Source organism: Ambystoma mexicanum, chromosome 5q (assembly GCF_040938575.1).
Source record: "Ambystoma mexicanum isolate Mex_15411 chromosome 5q, UKY_AmexF1_1, whole genome shotgun sequence".
Lineage (NCBI taxonomy): Eukaryota > Metazoa > Chordata > Amphibia > Caudata > Ambystomatidae > Ambystoma > Ambystoma mexicanum.
In genome coordinates, this window is record NC_090933.1 from 540,985,250 (window position 1) to 541,006,026 (window position 20,777).

Consider the following 20,777-nt stretch of genomic DNA (forward strand, 5'->3'; position numbering starts at 1 on the left):
AAGGTATATGCTGAGCAATGTGGCGTGGCTGAAAATCTTGCATTTTATGATTTTCAGGTGGAATGGTATGGAGTGCGCAGCATGAAGTGGGTGGACTTGCTTGCATTTTGTTGAAATATTGTCACACTGAAACATCTGAACATTATCATTTTTCATTGTGGAGTGAACAGTGTAGGGTATGTGACTGGAATTTCATTGCAGTTTGCAATGAAGGAGACATTTGTAAAACTGAAGGAAATTATCCCCAATTCAAGACTGATTTTTTTCTCGCATTGCTCACACACAGATGTGGATGCACTCAAGTTCATTTAGGCCACAAATGGAGAATGTGTGGCACAATGTCAACAAGGCTGTGTGTACATTTTTGGAAGATGTTGGCATGACATCTGTCCATAATGAAAATATTAAATTTGACATTTCCAACATTTTCCACAGAGATGAGGTGCATTTTACTGATGCAGTTAATCATATTTTTCTGCAAAACATTCAGAATGCTTTGAAGCAGTTTTTGAAAATATACAAAGCAATTTTCAGAAGGCGCAAAAAAATACATGGAAGCACTGGGAAAACAAAATGCCACTTTTATGCAAGTTTAAAGAAATAGTTCAGTTTCGTAGAATGATCTTCAGTTTACTTTAAAAATGGCAAAAATATAAAAACAAAAAATACAAAAAAGTTATTTTCAGAACCACCACTTTCCCATGCAAAAGAGTTAAATGTTTTTGATGCCACCACTACACACATTTTTCTGATGTCCGGGGACTACCGCACTGCCAGCAGACTCCACAGGCAAAATTGTGATGTCATATTTGATGTACTGGGTGTTAGTCTTAGCAGTGCATGGTGGTGGCACGAGTTATGGTTGCTTACCTCACCGAAACTGGTGAATTTCTGGGGTTTTTCAATTGTACTTGTAACCATAACGTCCCTTTAACAAAGTTTTTTCACCGATATATATATATATATATATATATATATATATATATATATATATTACATAGCCTGTGGTAGCAGCCGTGTAGCTATAGTTAAGTTGCTAAACCCATAGGAAGACCACCTTTTGGGCAGCTTATAGCCCCGCTCCCCCTGAATGAATCCTCACCAAACTTTGCAAAAAAAGTATATGGCACATTTGGTGAGGTTTCGTGAAGGGGGACAAATTTATAGGGGTCCCAATTTTCATTTTTTTTCTATAGACTGAATGGAAAAAAATTTGCTCATGCCTACAGCCGAAACCGCTGGACGGATTTTCACCAAATTTGCAGCAGGAGTGGAGGCTTAGTCCCGAAAGCGGGCTTTTGTAAATTTGGTGAAAATCCATAATAGTATGTGTAGAGGGCTGCAGGCGGTTTAGGGTAGGGGAGTGGAATGTGAATGGTTGCAAGTACACCGCAGCAGTTGGTAGGTCCTCAGGTGAGTAGCTGATGTGGTGACTTCAGGAAGGCTTTGTTAAGGTAGTGGAGTGGAATGTGGATGAAATGAGGATGTTTGCATAAGCTGTTTATGCTGTGGTGTTTGTGGCCAGCTACTAGACTTACCCAAGAGTGTGCTGACTGGTTGCACATACTGGACTACTATGTGTACAGAAGTGGATAGGGCATCAGGTGGATTCCTTATGTGTTAGGTTTGTGGCCAGTGTACATAATGTTGGGTGCATGGTTGTATTATGTTGTGGTGATTGTACCTAGCTCGTAGAGTCTTGGGTGCATGGCTGGAGGTGATGCACCCAAGAGTCCAAGAGTGTGCGCACTGGTTAAAGTACTGTCGTGGTATGGGTAGGATAGTGGACAGGGCCTCTGGTGGCTGGCTTATTGGAGTCAAGAGTGTGCTGACTGGTTGCACGTACTGTAATACTATGTGTACTGAAGTGGACAGGGCATCAGTTGGATGCCTTATGTGTTTTGTTAGTAGCCACTGGGAAGATTTCTGGGTACTTTACTGTATTATGCTGTATTGGTTGTGGGCAGTTGGTAGAGTCGTGGGTGGAGAGGGTATGCATCCAAGAGTCTGTCCATTGGTTGGAGGTACTGTAATAATATGTCAACTGAAGTGGATAGGGCCTCAGGCGGTTGTGTTATGTGTGTGGGTTTTGGTAAGTGGGCAAATGTTTGCATGCATGGGTATATTATGCTGCAGTGGTTGTTGGCCAGAGGCCATCGCCATAGGCCATGCACCCAAAAGTCTAGGCCCTGGACACAACCACCGCAGCATAATACAGCCATGCACTCAACATTTTTACATTGTTATATGGATTTAATAGGAGGCAATTCAACCAAGAGTTTGTCCAGTGGCTGCAATTAGTGAAATAGTATGTGTACAAAAGTGGACAGGATGTGTGGCAGGTAGCTTGTTGGACTGTCCTGAGATTATTGGGTGTATGATAGTCTATGCAGTGGGAAGTGATTGTGGCCAGTTACTACACTCTTGGGTGCATGCACTCAAGAGTCCAAGAGTCTGCCCACTGGTCAACATACTGTTATAGTATGTCTAGAAAGGTCCACAGGGTCTTAGGTGGCTGGCTTATTGGATCCATGAGTGTGCTGACTGAATGTAGGTACTCGAATAATATGAGTACAGAAGTGGACAGGTCCTCAGGTGGATGCCTTATGTGTGTGTATTGTGGCAGTGCATAGATTGTTAGGTGCATGGCTGTATTATGCTATGGTGATTGTGACCAGCTACTAGATTCTTGGGCGTATGGCTGGATGTCATGCACCCAAGAGTCTCGCCATTGGCTGTAAGTAGTGTAATAGTAAGTGTACAAAAGAGGACAGGGTGTGTGCCAGGTGGTTTGTTGGACTGTCTAGAGATTTTTGGCTGTATGATACTGTATGCAATGGGAGGTAATTGTGGAGAGCTACTATAGTCTTGGGTGCATGTCCGGAGGTGATGCACTCAAGAGTCCGAGAGTGTGACCACTGGTTGACGGATTGTAATGGTATGTGTAGAAAAGTGGACAAGGCCTCAGTCGGCTGGCTTATTGGACTCAAGACTGTGCTGAGTGGTTGCCCGTGCTGGAATACTATGTGTATAGAAGTGGACAGGTATTCAGGTGGCTGGCTTATATGTGTGGGTTGTGACCAGTGTATAGATTGTTGGGTGCATGGTTGTATTATGCTGTAGTGATTGTGTCAAGCTAATAGAGTATTGGGTGCATGGCCAGAGGCGATGCACTGAAGAGTCTAAGAGTGTGCCCACTGCTTGAAGTACTGTTATAGTATGTGTAGAAAAGTAGACAGGGCCTCTGGCGGCTGGCTTATTGGATTCGAGAGTGTGTTGACTGGTTGCACGTACTGGAATACTATGTGTACAGAAGTGGACAGGGCCTCAGGTGGATGCCTTATATGTTTGGGTTTTGGCCACTGTGTAGGTTTTTGGGTACTTCATTGTATTATGCTCTATTGGTTATGGGCAGTTAGTAGAGTCTTGTGTGCAGAGGCCATGCATACAAGAGGCTGTCCAGTGGCTGGAAGTACTGTAATAGTATGTCAACTAAAGTGGATATGGCCTCAGGTGGCTGTGTTATGTGTGTGGGTTGTGGTAAGTGGGCAGATGTTTGCATGCATGGCTGTATTATGCTGTGGTGGTTGTGGCCAGGCCATGCACACAAAAGTCTAGGCCCTGGCCACAACCACTGCAGCATGATACAGCAATGCACTCAAGTTTTTGACAGTGGCATATGGATTGCATAAGTATGTGTATAGAATGCAATTTGCAGATTAGAAAGAAGTAAGACACCAATAATTGTGTACTCACTGTATGTATTGTTGAGGCCCTCTACATATTTTTTGCATGCACTGCAGAATACTGTTGAAGCAGCAATAGCAGATTTGCGTAATATGGTATGGGGAAATGCAGGAGAAATCGTTGCTTCATTGTCTGCGATAAAAGAAAACATAACATGTTAAAGTAGGTACTTTGTAATGTCGTATTGCATTGCAGACATTTGTGCACTTTGTGGACCCTCATAATTAGTACTTCACAAGTACTATGCATTAAACAAGTGTACTGTGCAATGTACTCAGTTCCTGTGTTTTTTTTTGCATAAGCATTGGGTATGTGGGGAAAAAATCCATGCAGCATTACAATTAAAACTTCTACATTAATGTGTTGTTATGTGGAACACTCTGTTTCAGTGACGTGTGCACGGTTGACAGTAATGTTTAAGGTGCATATCTTTGCGGTATCGTGGTTATAGGCACTGTTGCAGTAGGAGGAATTAAAATGGTGCATGATTTTCCTTTTTGAAGTGGGGGTACTATGGTTGCAGTTAGATACCAGTTGGTGTATTCAAACTGTTTATTTGTTTTCTATTTTTAGCGGTATTTGTTTATGCATTTGATGTTTTCTAAGTACTGTGGTATTGCAGAATAATATTGCAGGATTGTGGGGTCAGTTAGATACCTGCATTCTAACTGTTGGTAGTTTAAAAGTTGCTGAGGGTATGTTTAAAGGACTGGGATTGCTGAAGGTTTATTTTGGCAGTTTGACTGCTGAAAGTAATATTGTAGTACTGCGGGTGCAGTAAGATACCAATTGGTGTATGCTGGTTGTTTAAAATTAATAAGTGTTGAAGGATTTCCTCAGAAGAACTTTCATTTTTGCTGGTGGATTAATGGGAATTAATATTGTAGTATTATGGTTGTAGTTAGATACCAATTGACGTATTCTAACCATTTAAAGTTTCTCATATGTGATGGTGGGTATTGGGCAGTATATCAGTGAGTTTTGGTTTCAAGAATATTAAGTAGGCATTTGCAAGATTTGCTGGTAATATCTGCTTCAGAGTAATGAAATTATCATTGCATTCAAACCATCCATATTTATTTTTAATGTATGCAGTATAGTTACCTGCACGGGATGTGGCGCCTGTGTGGTAGATTATGCCTACTATTCTGAAGGTTTTCTTGCCAAGTGACACTTGTCCGTGTGTGAAGCCAGTAAGCTTGCAGTTGTTTTTGGTACCATCTGCATTGTATTGTAAAAGCATTACTATTACGTATTGGCTATGTGATTGTATCTGTAAGGTGGAACGATTGTCGGAATTGCAAGTTGTACCGTGGTTTGCATTTTGTACAAGCTGCTGAAATGGAATGGATTCAAAGGTAGGTATAGATGCATACACAAAGCGCTTGTTAGGGACTTGTTCCTGCACTACATGGCTGCAGAGAGTGCACATATGTTTCCACATGTATGAAATGGGGAAGATTTCATTTATAGGTATGTTTTTGCTTTCCAGTACTTGTTATATGTACATTAGAAATTATTGGGGCTCTTCCTGTGTGTTTATAGTGAATCTAACCATTCCCGCACAGAAGTCCAATTCTTGCGATACTGTAAGTGTTCTCATGATAGTTTGTTGCATTTCTGTGAAGGAGTAGCATTTACAAACACTGTGTCTGTGCCGTTTAAGTAAATGTTTTCAACGCTTGGTTGCAATTGGAAGAAGACAACAACTGTACCAAGTGCTCCATTAACTAAACCTTGTTCCACATCAAGGTTACACTTTAGCATTACTCTACAGTTTGAACACAATGTTAGAACTTTCTCCAAACCAGCTGTGTTGGAAGGTTTATAGTGATTCCATCGAAAAAAAGGCAATGACAAACCAAAGCATCTAATAAAAAGCATCGAATTCCATAGCGTCAACAGGCTATCTTTTACATGTAAAAGTGCCTTTCCATCTAAACCAGTCCATCCATAATATACATGGACTGGTTTCAATGGAAAGCACTTTTACATTGTAAAAGATAGCATATCATGGCTTTTTTTGGTAACTTTAAAATGTAACATGGAGCTGTCCAGTGCTGAAATTTTGGCACTGGCCAGCTCCTTGTAAAGTTTAAATTTTTTTGTATATTGGGGGGAGGTTACCACCCCAGGCCCCCCAACCCCCATACCCACCCACCAACCCTAACCCTAATGTAACCCTTAATCTAACCCTCGCTCCAACCCTAACCCTAATGTAACCCTTAATCTATACCTTACCCTAACCCTAGCCCCGACCCTAACCCTAACCCTAGCCCTAATATAAACCTTAATCTAACCCTAGCCCCAACCCTAACCATAACCCTAACCCTAACCCTAGCTCAACCCTAACCCTAATGTAACCCTTAATGTAACCCTTACCGTAACCGTAACCCTAACCCTAATGTAACCCTTAATCTAACCCTAGCCCCAACCCTAACCCCATCCCTAACCCAACGCTGAACCTAATGTAACCCTTTATCTAACCATAGCCCAAACCATAACCCTAACCCTAATGTAACCCTTAATCTAACCCTAATGAAACCCTTAATCTAACACTAGCCCCAACCCTAACCCCCAACCCTAGCCCCAACCCTAATCCCCAACCCTAACCCTAATGCAACCCTTAATTTAACCCACCCTAGCCCCAACCCTAACCCTAACCCTAATCCAAGCTTAACCCCTAACCCTAACCCCACTTATTTCGATGGATCCATCCAATTATATACAAAGAAATGGCTATTCGATGGAATGGAATTTTGTTGCATATAATTCGATTGTTTGGTATTAGATGCTTTGGTGTTCGATGGATTGACCAGATACCGTGTTAGAAATAGAGTTCTCTGAGGAAATTAGTCATGCTGTGGCTTGTTGACACATAGGTACTGTCATACTGTGCACATCCAGTTTGTCTGTGGAGTAAATTTGCACTAGTGGTGGCATTTCTTTTTTCAACATTGTTTCATTGAATTGTACACAGATTGCTAGGGTTGGCATTAATGACATACAGTTTACATTTGTGTGTGCTAATTGTACCATGACATTAGTAGTAGATGTGTTATGCCCGTATAGCTCATGTATGCGTCTGCTATTTAAGATAGGCTGTGCTTCCCTAGAAAGCAAACCAATGCAAATACTTTTCAAAATGCTGGCATAGGTGAGGTCTGCAGACTGACACATGTTTTCAGTTAGTTCGCTGTACTGGGAATGTTGCCAGAGATTTACATTTCCTATGCTGCCAAGTGCCTTGCTGCACAGTTTGTGTCCTACGATTTTAAATATAGGTTCACCTTTTACTGGTGTTAATTGAACAAGATCTCCGAAAACAATAATATGTTTTCCTCCACAGAGTTCTTCATAGTCTGTTTTAAGGACCTCTTGCAATATGTGGTGAATTAAAGCCAACATTAGGCTGGAGACCATGCTCACCTCATCTATTAGGAGCACTTTCAGTTGTTTCAAAACTCTGCGTAGCTCCATAGCAGCTTCTGCTGAAGGTTTGTAGTAGTCTAGTTTGTTTTGGTGTTCTACTGGAAGCAGTAGAAATCGGTATGAATGAACAGCACCTATGTTGCAGGTAGCTAAACCTGTGGGGGAAGTTACAATAGCTGAAAGCTTGTTGATTGTCAATTGTTGGAGGAACTTGCTGATAATTTTTATCCAGAATGTTTTGACTGTACCAGCTTGACCACTTACATAACGGAGTACAGGTTTATAGTTGAAACAGGTACAAGTTTTCATTTGTGATGCACACCATGTTCAATTTCTTTAGTTACTTCTAGAAAAAAGCTATGCTGCTCATGTTTCAGTTGTGATTTCAGTAGAGCAAAGCTTTCTGCAGATTGCTCATACTGGCACATGGTGTTTTCTACTTCAGTCATGGCTAATTCTGCCTCATTTGCTATGAGTCACTGTCCAAGTGGTTCTTGGCTTCCTGTAAGAGAAACTTGACTGCTCTCAGGAGTGTCTACATTTAATTATGCTTAAACTTCTTTTTCTTGTTAGGGTTCATTTTCCAACATGTTTTTGTACTGTGTAAAGATGTTATCCGTTATAGTGCTTTCAGTTGTATTGAAAGCATCTTCATAAGAGATATGGAAGTCCAATAAATATTCTTTTGTCCATGGTTTAAAAAGTTGTTTTAGGGACTGTAGTACAGTTCTCTATGTTGAGGAATTTTTAACGATAGCTTCTATTGATTAATCTCGCTGCGTTTGGTAAGCTTAACCAGGCTGCCCTCACAACCTTTAACTATATATGTACCTTTTTTCTCATCTGGTTTAATATTATTTTTGTATGAGAAGTTCTAGGCTATGTGGTACAGGCACAATGTTTCCAAACGAGTACTCCTGTTTGGGTAGTATGTGTCTAATAAGTTAGTTTCTTGGTTCGATTTGCAAACTCTTTTTCTGGATGCAGCAGGACCAATACTTAGCCAGACTATGTTTTCAGATTTGTCATACAAGGCGGTGCCGGTTAAACAGTCTGTGGCTACGTAGCAGCCCGATTCTCTATGGGAGAGCATTTGTATGCCAAAGCTGTACAATTTTGTGACAGTGTTTTGTCAGACAATATGTCATCCTAGAGGTCTTTCAGCTCTATTTTCTCTGCTTTGGTTAAGTAGGCTGTGACATTCCGTGCAACTGCAGTGGAATTGTCTGCAATGTACTACACATCTATGTCTGCATTCCATAGGAGGGCAATGATTGCATTGTAATCATTGATGTACTTTGATGCTTTGGTTCTTTTTATGTAGTATGTATTCTTAGGCGATTTGCCTTTCATACTGTGAATAACAGAAGACATGAAGTTGTTTACTTGTCCTTTTTCTGACACATGTCTAGGGAAACCAAAGCGGCATTTGGTGTAGTATTTGCTTTTCTTTTTATATTTGCGCCGACAATCTTAGCCACACTTGTGTCATTGAAACTGCTAAATGTTTGCATGTAGGTCACTATGTGTACTTTTTGAAGGGATTTTGCAAATGATATATTTATGAAAGTACTGCAAAGCAGTAGCATCACTGTCTTGACCAAATTTAGGAACATGTTTAATCCACAAAAGCATGTGGATGTGTGGTGCTCCTCTGACTTGATATTCTTTTCTCCAGAAGAAGTGCTGCACTTCTCTGAGATTAGGAATTGTTTATTATAAATGAAGTGCAGCACTGGAATAAAGCGATGATGGAAGTACCTTGACACATTTACAGGGTCAAGAGAGCAGAGTTGTCCTGGAGTTTTCATATCCTTCCCTGCTTTGTTTTTGTTTGCTAAACATAGGAAATCTGGCAAGTCTCCCCATGCATACTTGCCACAACCTGATGTGACAGACCATGTGGGTGGGCCATGGTTAAGTAGCATATACCGTACTTGGAACAAGTATTCTTTGTACCAAGCATGTTTTTCAAGAGATTTCTAACACTGACTGTAAAACTTCATCTTTCTCTTGTACCTTTTAACCTTTAAGAGTATCTGTGTAGCAGACATGTTTAGAAAATTGGAACCTGTTTTCAATGTGGGTTCAACTCCGTAACATAGAGTTGCTAGTTCACTTTCAAAGAGGAGATGGAATATGTATTCCATGTTTTGTCTGAATCCAGGGTCTTCAGAATACATTTGTAAAGGTTGGTATTCTGATGCTGTTATTTGTGTACATCTTTCATCATATCTTCCACCTTTTCCAGTAGGAAACAGTAGAGGAAAGGTGCATGCTTCTACACTTTTTCACATATGCTGATTGGAGATCCTTTGGCTTCCAGCATTTGATATGTTTCTAGTGAATCATCTATGGTGTCTTTGGAGTGTAGTCAGTGAATTATATACTGGTCTAAAATATTGGAGGCTGTAGTAGTATCTAGAAATTCAAATTGTCCAGATGATGAGGAATCCTGAATTATTTTTGTGGTTTCTCTCAGGTTTTCTTCAATGTTTATTTCTCTGTACTGAAACAAAAGAGGTGATAACTGGAAGGTTTAAAATAAATCTTAACCTCTGGCATTGCTCTGGGCAACCCTCCAGACCATCGTTCTTCACCTGCCAAGCCATTACAAAAGGGGAAAGAACATATGCAAATCAGGCTGGGTCCCACCCGCAAAGGGGTAGTCCAGCCCAAACTGCTAGGTCACATCCCTTCTGCACGAGACCACAAGCATCCCCAGACATATTTCAGCTTTGTTGGGCATCATCAGTGAGGTATAGCTTGGGTCTCTAGGCCCAACAGGCACGGGACCCACGTCTGGGCATACCTGTCCCACTTGGAGTGACAATAGCAAAACAAAAGAGGTGAAAGATAGTGAGCTAAAGACTCTGGGTAAGGCTATTGTAACCAGGACTCATGTCAGGCAGAGAGTCTCCCAGGACCCCCATTTTTATTTGCATATTTCAAGAAACTTTGGGTCTCACCCTAAGTTACTAGTGGAATCAAAATGTGGACCCCTTGCTCACTATTCTTAGAGAGGCACAGCTACACCCTACTGATGAGGTTCGACCAGACCGAAACACATGTCTGGGGTTGCTGTTGGTACTCTTGTTCAGTTGAGAATTGCCTAGCATTTCAGTGCTGGACTGCCCCAGGGCAGGACAAACACTGATATGTTTAGGATATTCCTTCTATGTGAAAGATAGTGAGCTAAAGACTCTGGGTAAGGCTCTTGTAACGGGGACTCATGTCTGGCAGAGTCTCCCAGGACCCCCCTTGTTATTTGCATATTTCAAGTAACTTTGGGTCTCACCCTAAGTTACTAGGGGAATCCAGACGTGGACCCCTTCCTCACTATTCTTAGAGAGGCACAGCTACACCCTACTGATGAGGTCCAACCCGACTGAAACACTTGTCTGGGGTTGTTGTTGGTACTCTTGTTCAGATGAGAATTGCCTAGCATTTTGGTACTGGACTGCCCCAGGGCAGGACAAAGACTGATATGTATGGGATATGTCTTCTCTGTGAAAGATAGTGAGCTAAAGACTCTGGGTAAGGCTCTTGTAACCAGGACTCATGTCTGGCAGAGAGTCTCCCAGGATCCCCTTGTTATTTGCATATTTCAAGTAACTTTGTGTCTCACCCTAAATTACTAAGGGAATCCAGACGTGGAACCCTTATTCACTATACTTACAGAGGCACAGCTACACCCTACTGATGAGGTTCAACCGGACTGAAACACTTGTCTGGGGTTGTTGTTGGTACTCTTGTTCAGATGAGAATTGCCTAGCATTTTGGTGCTGGACTGCCCAAGGGCAGGACAAAGACTGATATGTTTGGGATATTTCTTCTCTGTGAAAGATAGTGAGCTAAAGACTCTGGGTAAGGCTCTTGTAACCAGGACTCATGTCTGGCAGAGAGTCTCCCAGGATCCCCTTGTTATTTGCATATTTCAAGTAACTTTGTGTCTCACCCTAAATTACTAGGGGAATCCAGACATGGACCCCTTGCTCACTATTCTTAGAGAGGCACAGCTACACCCTACTGATGAGATTAAACAAGACTGAAACATGTTTCTGGGGTTGCTGTTGGTACTCTTGTTCAGAGGAGAATTGCCTAGCATTTCGGTGCTGGACTGGCCAGAGCAGGACAAAGACTGATATGTTTGGGATATTTCTTGTCTGTGAAAGATAGTGTGCTAAAGACTTTGGGTAAGGCTCTTGTAACCAGGACTCATGTCTGGCAGAGAGTCTCACAGGACCCCTCTTGTTATTTGCATATTTTAAGTAACTTTGGGTATCACCCTAAGTTACTAGGGGAATCCAGACGTGGAACCCTTGCTCAGTATTCTTAGAGAGGCACAACTACACCCTACTGATGAGGTTCAACCAGACCAATACACGTGTATGGGGTTGCTATTGGTACTCTTGTTCAGAGGAGAATTCCTTAGCATTTCAGTGCTGGACTGCCCCAGGGCAGGACTAAGACTGATATGTTTGGGATATTTCTTCTCTGTGAAAGATAGTGTGCTAAAGACTTTGGGTAAGGCTCTTGTAACCAGGACTCATGTCAGGCAGAGAGTATCACAGGACCCCCATATTTCAAGTAACTTTGGGTATCACCCTAAGTTACTAGGGGAATCCAGACATGGACCCCTTGCTCACTATTCTTAAAGAGGCACAGCTAAACCCTACTGATGAGGTTCAACCAGACCTAAACACGTGTCTGGGGTTGCTGTTGGTACTCTTATTCAGAGGAGAATTGCCTAGCATTTTGGTGTTGGACTGCCACAGGACAGGACAAAGACTTATATGTTTGGGATATTTCTTCTCTGTGAAAGATATTGAGCTAAAGACTCTGGGTAAGGCTCTTGGAACCAGAAACTCATATCTGGCAGAGAGTCTCCCAGGATCCCCTTGTTATTTGCATATTTCTAGTAACTTTGGGTCTCACCCTAAGTTACCAGGGGAATCCAGACGTGGACCTCTTGCTCACTATTCTTAGAGAGGCACAGCTAAACCCTACTGATGAGGTTCAACCGGACTCAAACATGTGTCTGGGGTTGCTGTTGGTACTCTTGTTCAGAGGAGAATTGCTTAGCTTTTCAATGCTGGACTGCCCCAGGGCAGGACAAAGACTTATATGTTTGGGATATTTCTTCTCTGTGAAAGATATTGTGCTAAAGATTTTGGGTAAGGCTCTTGTAACCAGGACTCATGTCTGGCAGAGAGTCTCCCAGGACCCCCTTGTTATTTGCATATTTCAAGTAACTTTGGGTATCACCCTAAGTTACTAGGGGAATCCAGACGTGGACCCCTTGCTCACTATTCTTAGAGAGGCACAGCTACACCCTACTGATGAGGTTCAACCAGACTGAAACACCTGTCTGGGGTTGCTGTTGGTACTCTTGTTCAGAGGAGAATTGCCTAGCATTTCGGTGCTGGACTGCCCCAGGGCAGGACAAAGACTGATATGTTTGGGATATTTCTTCTCTGTGAAAGATAGTGAGCTAAAGACTCTGGGTAAGGCTCTTGTAACCAGGACTCATGTCTGGCAGAGTGTCTCCCAGGACCCCCCTTGTTATTTGCATATTTCAAGTAACTTTGGGTCTCACTCTAAATTACTAGGGGAATCCAGACGTGGACCCCTTGCTCACTATTCTTAGAGAGGCACAGCTACACCCTACTGATGAGGTTCAACCAGACTCAAACATGTGTCTGGGGTTGCTGTTGGTACTCTTGTTCAGAGGAGAATTGCCTAGAATTTCGGTGCTGGACTGCCCCAGGGCAGGACAAAGACTGATATGTTTGGTATATTTCTTCTCTGTGAAAGATAGTGAGCTAAAGACTCTGGGTAAGGCTCTTGTAACCAGGACTCCTGTCTGGCAGAGAGTCTCCCAGAACCCCCCTTGTTATTTGTATATTTCAAGTAACTTTGGGTCTCACCCTAAGTTACTAGGGGAATCCAGACGCGGAACCCTTGCTCAGTATTCTTAGAGAAGCACAACTACACCCTACTGATGAGGTTCATCCAGACCTAAACACGTGTCTGGGGTTGCTGTAGGTACTCTTGTTCAGAGGAGAATTGCCTAGCATTTTGGTGCTGGACTGCCCCAGGGCAGCACAAAGACTGATATGTTTGGGATATTTCTTCTCTGTGAAAAATAGTGAGCTAAAGACTCTGGGTAAGGCTCTTGTAACCAGGACTCATGTCTGGCAGAGAGTCTCCCAGGACCCCCCTTGTTATTTGCATATTTCAAGTAACTTTGGGTATCACCCTAAGTTACTAGATGAATCCAGACTTGGACCCATTGCTCACTATTCTTAGAGAGGCACAGCTAAACCCTACTGATGAGGTTCAACCAGACCTAAAAACGTGTCTGGGGTTGCTGTTGGTACTCTTGTTCAGAGGAGAATTGCCTAGCATTTCGGTGCTGGACTGCCCCAGGGCAGGACAAAGACTGATATGTTTGGGATATTTCTTCTCTTTGAAAGATAGTGAGCTAAAGACTCTGGGTAAGGCTCTTGTAACCAGGACTCATGTCTGGCGAGAGTCTCCCAGGACCCCCCTTGTTATTTGTATATTTCAAGTAACTTTGGGTCACACCCTAAGTTACTAGGGGAATCCAGAAGCGGAACCCTTGCTCAGTATTCTTAGAGAAGCACAACTACACCCTACTGATGAGGTTCAACCAGACCAAAACACATGTATGGGGTTGCTGTTGGTACTCTTGTTCAGAGGAGAATTGCTTAGCTTTTCAGTGCTAGACTGCCCCAGGGCAGGACAAAGACTTATATGTTTGGGATATTTCTTCTCTGTGAAAGATATTGTGCTAAAGATTTTGGGTAAGGCTCTTGTAACCAGGACTCATGTCTGGCAGAGAGTCTCCCAGGACCCCCCTTGTTATTTGCATATTTCAAGTAACTTTGGGTATCACCCTAAGTTACTAGGGGAATCCAGACGTGGACCCCTTGCTCACTATTCTTAGAGAGGCACAGCTACATCCTACTGGTGAGGTTCAACCAGACCAAAACACGTCTATGGGGTTGCTATTGGTACTCTTGTTCAGAGGAGAATTGCTTAGCATTTCAGTGCTGGACTGCCCCAGGGCAGGACTAAGACTGATATGTTTGGGATATTTCTTCTCTGTGAAAGATAGTGTGCTAAAGACTTTGGGTAAGGCTCTTGTAACCAGGACTCATGTCAGGCAGAGAGTATCACAGGACCCCCATATTTCAAGTAACTTTGGGTATCACCCTAAATTACTAAGGGAATTCAGACGTGGACCCCTTATTCACTATTCTTACAGAGGCACAGCTACACCCTACTGATGAGGTTCAACCGGACTGAAACACGTGTCTGGGTTTGCTGTTGGTACTCTTGTTCAGAGGAGAATTGCCTAGCATTTTGGTGATGGACTGCCCCAGGGCAGGACAAACACTGGTATGTTTGGGGTATTCCTTCTCTGTGAAAGATAGTGAGCTAAAGACTCTGGGTAAGGCTCTTGTAACCAGGACTCATGTCTGGCAGAGTCTCATAGGACCCCCCTTATTATTTGCATATTTCAAGTAAGTTTGGGTCTCACCCTAAGTTACTAGGGGAATCCAGACGTGGACCCCTTGCTCACTATTCTTAGAGAGGCACAGCTACACCCTACTGATGAGGTCCAACCCGACTGAAACACATGTCTGCGGTTGCTGTTGGTACTCTTGTTCAGATGAGAATTGCCTAGTATTTTGGTGCTGGACTGCCCCAGGGCAGGACAAAGACTGATATGTTTGGGATATTTCTTCTCTGTGAAAGATAGTGAGCTAAAGACTCTGGGTAGGCTCTTGTAACCAGGACTCATGTCTGGCAGAGAGTCTCCCAGGATCCCCTTGACATTTGCATATTTCAAGTAACTTTAGGTCTCACCCTAAATGACTAGGGGAATCCAGACGTGGACCCCTTGCTCACTATTCTTAGAGAGGCACAGCTACACCCTACTGATGAGGTTCAACCAGACTGAAACACCTGTCTGGGGTTGCTGTTGGTACTCTTGTTCAGAGGAGAATTGCCTAGCATTTCGGTGCTGGACTGCCCCAGGGCAGGACAAAGACTGATATGTTTGGGTTATTTCTTCTCTGTGAAAGATAGTGAGCTAAAGACTCTGGGTAGGGCTCTTGTAACCAGGACTCATGCCTGGCATAGAGTCTCCCAGGACCCCCCTTGTTATTTGCATATTTCAAGTAACTTTGGGTCTCACCCTAAATTACTAGGGGAATCCAGACGTGGAACCCTTGCTCAGTATTCTTAGAGAGGCACAACTACACCCTACTGATGAGGTTCAACCAGACCAAAACACGTGTATGGGGTTGCTATTGGTACTCTTGTTCAGAGGAGAATTGCTTAGCATTTCAGTGCTGGACTGCCCCAGGGCAGGACTAAGACTGATATATTTGGGTTATTTCTTCTCTGTGAAAGATAGTGTGCTAAAGACTTTGGGTGAGGCTCTTGTAACCAGGACTCATGTCAGGCAGAGAGTATCACAGGACCCCAATATTTCAAGTAACTTTGGGTATCACCCTAAGTTACTAGGGGAATCCCGACGTGGACCCCTTGCTCACTATTCTTAGAGAGGCACAGCTAAACCCTACTGATGAGGTTCAACCAGCCCTAACACGTGTCTGGGGTTGCTGTTGGTACTCTTATTCAGAGGAGAATTGCCTAGCATTTTGGTGCTGGACTGCCACAGGACAGGACAAAGACTGATATGTTTTGGATATTTCTTCTCTGTGAAAGATAGTGAGCTAAAGACTCTGGGTAAGGCTCTTGTAACCAGGACTCATGTCTGGCAGAGAGTCTCCCAGGATCCCCTTGTTATTTGCATATTTTTAGTAAATTTGGGTCTCACCCTAAGTTACCAGGGGAATCCAGACGTGGACCCCTTGCTCACTATTCTTAGAGAGGCACAGCTACACCCTACTGATGAGGTTCAACCAGACTCAAACATGTGTCTGGGGTTGCTGTTGGTACTCTTGTTCAGAGGAGAATTGCCTAGCATTTCGGTGCTAGACTGCCCCAGGGCAGGACAAAGACTGATATGTTTGGGATATTTCTTCTCTGTGAAAGATAGTGAGCTAAAGACTCTGGGTAAGGCTCTTGTAACCAGGACTCATGTCTGGCAGAGAGTCTCACAGGACCCCCCTTGTTATTTGCATATTTCAAGTAACTTTGGGTCTCACCCTAAATTACTAGGGGAATCCAGACGTGGAACCCTTGCTTCTTAGAGAGGCACAAGTACACCCTACTGATGAGGTTCAACCAGACCAAAACACGTGTATGGGGTTGCTATTGGTACTCTTGTTCAGAGGAGAATTGCTTAGCATTTCAGTGCTGGACTGCCCCAGGGCAGGACTAAGACTGATATGTTTGGGATATTTCTTCTCTGTGAAAGATAGTGTGCTAAAGACTTTGGGTAAGGCTCTTGTAACCAGGACTCATGTCTGGCAGAGAGTCTCACAGGACCCCCCTTGTTATTTGCATATTTCAAGTAACTTTGGGTATCACCCTAAGTTACTAGGGGAATCCAGATGTGGACCCCTTGCTCACTATTCTTAGATAGGCACAGCTAAACCCTACTGATGAGGTTCAACCCGACCTAAACACGTGTCTGGGGTTGCTGTTGGTACTCTTGTTCAGAGGAGAATTGCCTAGCATTTTGCTGCTGGACTGCCCAAGGGCAGGACAAAGACTGATATGTTTGGTATATTTCTTCTCCGTGAAAGATAATGAGCTAAAGACTCTGGGTAAGGCTCTTGTAACCAGGACTCCTGTCTGGCAGAGAGTCTCCCAGGACCCCCCCTTGTTATTTGCATATTTAAAGTAACTTTAGGTATCACCCTAAATTACTAGGGTAATCCAGACTTGGACCCCTTGCTCACTATTCTTAGAGAGGCACAGCTAAACCCTACTAATGAGGTTCAATCAGACCAAAACACGTGTATGGGGTTGCTGTTGGTAATCTTGTTCAGAGGAGAATTGCTTAGCTTTTCAGTGCTGGACTGCCTCAGGGCAGGACAAAGACTTATATGTTTGGGATATTTCTTCTCTGTGAAAGATAGTGAGCTAAAGACTCTGGGTAAGGCTCTTGTAACCAGGACTCATGTCTGGCAGAGAGTCTCCCAGGACCCCCCTTGTTATTTGTATATTTCAAGTAACTTTGGGTCTCACCCTAAGTTACTAGGGGAATCCAGACGCGGAACCCTTGCTCAGTATTCTTAGAGAAGCACAACTACACCCTACTGATGAGGTTCAACCAGACCAAAACACGTGCATGGGGTTGCTGTTGGTACTCTTGTTCAGAGGAGAATTGCTTAGCTTTTCAGTGCTAGACTGCCCCAGGGCAGGACAAAGACTTATATGTTTGGGATATTTCTTCTCTGTGAAAGATATTGTGCTAAAGATTTTGGGTAAGGCTCTTGTAACCAGGACTCATGTCTGGCAGAGAGTCTCCCAGGACCCCCCTTGTTATTTGCATATTTCAAGTAACTTTGGGTATCACCCTAAGTTACTAGGGGAATCCAGACGTGGACCCCTTGCTCACTATTCTTAGAGAGGCACAGCTAAACCCTACTGATGAGGTTCAACCAGACCTAAACACGTGTCTGGGGTTGCTATAGGTACTCTTGTTCAGAGGAGAATTGCCTAGCATTTTGGTGCTGGACTGCCCCAGGGCAGGACAAAGACTTATATGTTTGGGATATTTCTTCTCTGTGAAAAATAGTGAGCTAAAGACTCTGGGTAACGCTCTTGTAACCAGGACTCATGTCTGGCAGAGAGTCTCCCAGGATCCCCTTGTTATTTGCATATTTCAAGTAACTTTGGGTCTCACCCTAAATTACTAGGGGAATCCAGACGTGGAACCCTTGCTTCTTAGAGAGGCACGACTACACCATACTGATGAGGTTCAACCAGACCAAAACATGTGTATGGGGTTGCTATTGGTACTCTTGTTCAGAGGAGAATTGCTTAGCATTTCAGTGCTGGACTGCCCCAGGGCAGGACTAAGACTGATACGTTTGGGATATTTCTTCTCTGTGAAAGATAGTGTGCTAAAGACTTTGGGTAAGGCTCTTGTAACCAGGACTCATGTCTGGCAGAGAGTCTCCCAGGACCCCCCTTGTTATTTGCATATTTCAAGTAACTTTGGGTATCACCCTAAGTTACTAGGGGAATCCAGACGTGGACCCCTTGCTCACTATTCTTAGAGAGGCACAACTAAACCCTACTGATGAGGTTCAACCAGACCTAAACACGTGTCTGGGGTTGCTGTTGCTACTCTTGTTCAGAGGAGAATTGCCTAGCATTTTGGTGCTGGACTGCCCCAGGGCAGGACAAAGACTGAAATGTTTGGGATATTTCTTCTCTGTGAAAGATAGTGAGCTAAAGACTCTGGGTAAGGCTCTTGTAACCAGGTCTCATGTCTGGCAGAGAGTCTCCCAGGATCCCCTTGTTATTTGCATATTTCAAGTAACTTTGGGTCTCACCCTAAATTACTAGGGGAATCCAGACGTGGATCCATTGCTCACTATTCTTAGAGAGGCACAGCTACACCCTACTGATGAGGTTCAACCAGACTCAAACATGTGTCTGGGGTTGCTGTTGTTACTCTTGTTCAGAGGAGAATTGCCTAGCATTTTGGTGCTGGAATGCCCCAGGGCAGGACAAAGACTGATATGTTTGGTATATTTCTTCTCTGTGAAAGATAGTGAGCTAAAGACTCTGGGTAAGGCTCTTGTAACCAGGACTCCTGTCTGGCAGAGAGTCTCCCAGGACCCCCCTTGTTATTTGCATATTTCAATTAACTTTAGGTATCACCCTAAATTACTAGGGTAATCCAGACGTGGACCCCTTGCTCACTATTCTTAGAGAGGCACAGCTAAACCCTACTAATGAGGTTCAACAAGACCTAAACACGTGTCTGGGGTTGCTGCTGGTACTCTTGTTCAGAGGAGAATTGCCTAGCATTTCGGTGCTGGACTGCCACAGGGCAGGACAAAGACTGATATGTTTGGGATATTTCTTCTCTGTGGAAGATAGTGAGCTAAAGACTCTGCGTAAGGCTCTTGTAACCAGGACTCATGTCTGGCAGAGAGTCTCCCAGCACCCCCTTGTTATTTGCATATTTCAAGTAACGTTGGGTCTCACCCTAAATTACTATGGGAATCCAGACATGGACCCCTTGCTCACTATTCTTAGAGAGGCACAGCTACACCCTACTGATGAGGTTCAACCAGACTGAAACACATGTCTGGTGTTGCATTTGGTACTCTTGTTCAGAGGAGAATTGCCTAGCATTTTGGTGATGGACTGCCCCAGGGCAGGATAAAGACTGATATGTTTGGGATATTTCTTTTCTGTGAAAGATAGTGAGCTAAAGACTCTTGGTAAGGATCTTGTAACGAGGACTCATGTCTGGCAGAGAGTCTCCCACGACCCCCCTTGTTATTTGCATATTTCTCTGTAGTATTTATTGTTGTCTTTAAGATATTGCGGGGCTACTCTAACTTTTTCTAAGTCTACTAGTTGCTGCCAAATTGTTTTGTCTTTTGTAGGTACACCATTCACTAGGATAATCAAAGAATGATCTATAGGCCATTGCACTCCTGGAGTGTCTACATTTTCTTTAAGATCTAATGGCAAATAAACTACTTTGCCACAAAGGCCTATCAGTAATTCAGAAGGAGACGGTGTTGCTGTTTTCGGTTGAAAGCGTATGTTTGCTTGAAATGGGTGCACTGTTTTTGGATTATAATATTCTCATACAAGTGAAGTTGTTGGAGTGGTTTTGACAGTGGGAATATTTCCAAGTTACTAGTGATATCCCGTGAAAACATTTGATTATTGTCAAGTTTTGCAGTGCAGTATGTACAAAGTATTGAGGGGTTAGCAATTTCGTATATTTGTTTTCTGCTATAAGATAGAGAGCTATTTCGTACAGTTGGGATTGCTCTGTCTTCTATTTTGTATGTTATATTTACAGTTTTGGTGCTCTTTGTATAAAATGGTCTGCGACAACACACACATACTTCGTTTGGTACTTTAGCAGAAGTGCTTTCAAACTTTGCTCCTTCCCATTTGTACGTGTGTAATAGAATTTTGACATCTGCAAGATTGTCGCTACTCTTTTATAAAGTTACTGTATGTTGTAAATGCCCTTCAGTTCCAAAATATTTGTTTTGGATGTGGTCTATTTCTTTGAGCAGTTCTTTGGCTGAACCATGTAGGAGAATGTCATTTGAATGCTCCAGTGCTAAAACAGGACTTTTCGCATAGTACAGTGTCTGAACGAGATTTCGTACAGTAGATTGGTATGTTGCTAACATTTTGATGTGTTGGAAGGTGCTTTTGCAAGCAGGTCCGGAAACGCAGGCTATGAATGTCCTTGTAGTCTTGTGTATTTGCGCACCTGACAGGAGTCCATAGTTATTAGTTATTTAATTTTTAATTTGTCTTTGGCTTTCACATACTGATTAAAGAACGGCTGCAAAGATTTGAAAGATTGTTTTTGCACGTTACACAATGAGGTGCGCAGCCATTTGTAGACGGGACAGATTGGTTCGGTGGAATGT